The 2,586-nt window shown below is 35.6% G+C and overlaps 1 protein-coding gene across 1 annotated transcript in view; it reads left to right on the top strand.

Annotated features, from left to right (window-relative positions):
- The window catches only part of VPS26A (VPS26, retromer complex component A), a 63,095-nt gene that overhangs the window by 40,682 nt on the left and 19,827 nt on the right, over nt 1-2,586 (top strand). The gene's annotated exons all lie outside the window — the stretch shown is intronic.

Raw genomic sequence — 2,586 nt, 5'->3', positions numbered from 1 at the left:
TGATACCCCTCATTCCATGCTCTCTTCTCAGTCCAGCTTGAATATCTGGCAGCTCCCTACTGATGTAATGCTGCAACCATTTTTGAATTATCTTCAGCAAAATTTTACTTGCGTATGATATTAATGATATGGTGTGTATCATATCTGCATTCTATTGGATTACTTTGGAATGGGCACAAATATGGATCTCTTCCAGTCAGTTGGCCAGGTAGCTGTCTTCCAAATTTTTGGGCATAAACAAGTGAGCACTTCTAGTGCTTCATCCTTTTGTTGAAACATCTCAGTGGGTATTCCATCAGTTCTTGGAGCCTTGTTTTTTTTTACTTCTTCCTTCCATACCATTGGTTCTTGATTATATGCTACCTTTTGAAATGGTTACATGTTGACCATTTTTTTGGATACACTGACTCTGTGTAGTCCTTCTATTTTCTTTTGATGCTTCAGTATTGTTCAATATTTTGCCCATAGACTCCTTTGATACTGCAAATTGAGGCTTGAATTTTTTCTTCAGTTCTTTCAGCTTGAGAAGTGCCAAGCATGTTCTTCCTTTTTGGTTTTCTAATTTGAGGTCTTTGCACATTTCATTGTAATACTTTACTTTGTCTTCTTGAGCCACCCTTTGGAATCTTCTGCTTAGCTCTTTTGTTTAATCATTTTTCCCATTTGCTTTAGCTACTCTCCATTCAAGAGCAAGTTCCAGAGTCTTTGCTGACATCCATTTTGGTCTTTTCTTCGTTTTCTCTTTTTAATGACCTTTTGCATTCTTCATGTATGATGTTCTTAATGTCATCCTACAGTTTGTCTGGTCTTTGGTCATTGGTGTTCAGTGCGTCAGATTTCTTCTTTAGATGGTCTTTAAATTCAGGTGAAAAAAAAAATGGTAGGCAGTAAAATTACCACATATTTTCACCTTTACCATTTTAGCATTATTGTCTTCTGTAGTGCCTAAGGCATTTGACTGCTGATCAGAAAGTTGGTGGTTCAAACCTACCAGCCACTCTGCAGAAGGAAGACTAGGTAAAGATTTACCACCTCAGAAATGCGATGGGGGGTCACTTTGAGTCAGAATTGGCTCAATGGCAGTGAGGTTTTTTTTTTTCCTTTTCTTTTCTTTTGGAGAGGCACAATGGTTAAGCGTTTGGCTGCTAATTGAAAGGTTAGTAGTTGTACCCACCAGCTGCTCCACAGGAGGAAAGACTGGTGATCTGTTTAAAGATTTCAGTGTAGGAAACCCTATGGGGCAGACTGTTTTGTCCTGTCGAGTCATTGTGAGTTGGAAATGACTTGACGTCACACAACAACAGCAGCAGCAACAGTGTCTTATAAGCCTTTCCTTTGCAGGGGATATATATTTACATATGTTGTATTTTTACAGAAATGGACTCAATTTTTTTTTAATTATTTAATGTTTTTTTTTTTACACTTTATTATGGGAAATTTCAAATATATACCAAAGCATGTGAACAGTATATGTAACACTATAATGAATCCTTATGCACCTTTTCCGCTGCTGCAACAAATATCAACACATGGTGAAATTTATTTTCTCTGTATTCAGTCCCACAGTCCCTATAGACTATATGGAAGCAAGTCCCAGACATATAATTTCATTCAAAAAACAGTATCATTTTTCATATAACCATAATACTGTTATATCTAAAAACTAATGATTCCTTAATGTTTTTAAAAATCTAGTAAGTGTTCACATTTCCCAGTTGTCTCATAAATGTCTTTTTTTCCCCCCACATGGTTTGCTCAATTGGTATCCAAACAGGTCAACATTGTATTTGGCTGATTGACTCTTAAGTCTCTTTTAACTGATTTTCATTACTAATTTGTCTCTTTACAAATGTATCCTGTTTAATCCTCTCCCCACATTCTTCTGTTACGTGATCTTATAATAAGTAAGGCCTTTCCATTCAAGAAATACCTTAGTTTATTTAATTAGTTCCTTTTGTTTGTCTAGCTATTATCTAATACATTTTGTCAGTCCCAGGTTTGTATCAATGAAAATGTGATACATGTGGCTTCAGAGTCTTAAACCATATTGCTGATAAAATTATCACAGTTTAGCACCTAAAACTTGTCACTGGAAGCCTCCTTTCAGACTGACATAATTGCATTACTCAACTTTTGGGGTATTATTTTGAGATCCAAACCTGGGAAGGGGCTAAAAAATTCTCTGGGGATTTTAGAGATTCCCAGGTTGATTACCACATCATTTCAAGGTACCTGGTAAAGGTTTTTGGTTATTAGATAGGTTACAGCAACAGACTCAACCTATGGAGGCAGTCCCTTCTTAATCTGTCATTGTGGCCAGATAGTTTATGTTAACTGTGATATTTTAGCACTTAGAATAATGATGATACTGTACTCTTGGGTAGTGCTTTTAATGTTTAAAAATATCTTCAACATCAGATAAATACTTCAAGCATAAAATCTTAATTTTCCATTCCATTTAAATACTTAAGTTCTCTGAAAACTAAGTTAACGTCTAAATAAGGGCCAACAATTATTTAGGTTGCATCCTTCTCTGAGGCTTACTCATGATCAAGTAAAAGTTTCAGTCCTTATTTGCATAGTGAA

This window comes from Orycteropus afer, unplaced genomic scaffold (genome assembly GCF_000298275.1).
Source record: "Orycteropus afer afer isolate SDZICR_OR568_19922 unplaced genomic scaffold, OryAfe1.0 scaffold00070, whole genome shotgun sequence".
In the NCBI taxonomy this organism is placed as follows: Eukaryota; Metazoa; Chordata; class Mammalia; order Tubulidentata; family Orycteropodidae; genus Orycteropus; species Orycteropus afer.
The sequence above is the reverse complement of the archived record's forward strand: the minus strand, read 5'-3'. Positions and strand labels throughout refer to the sequence as shown.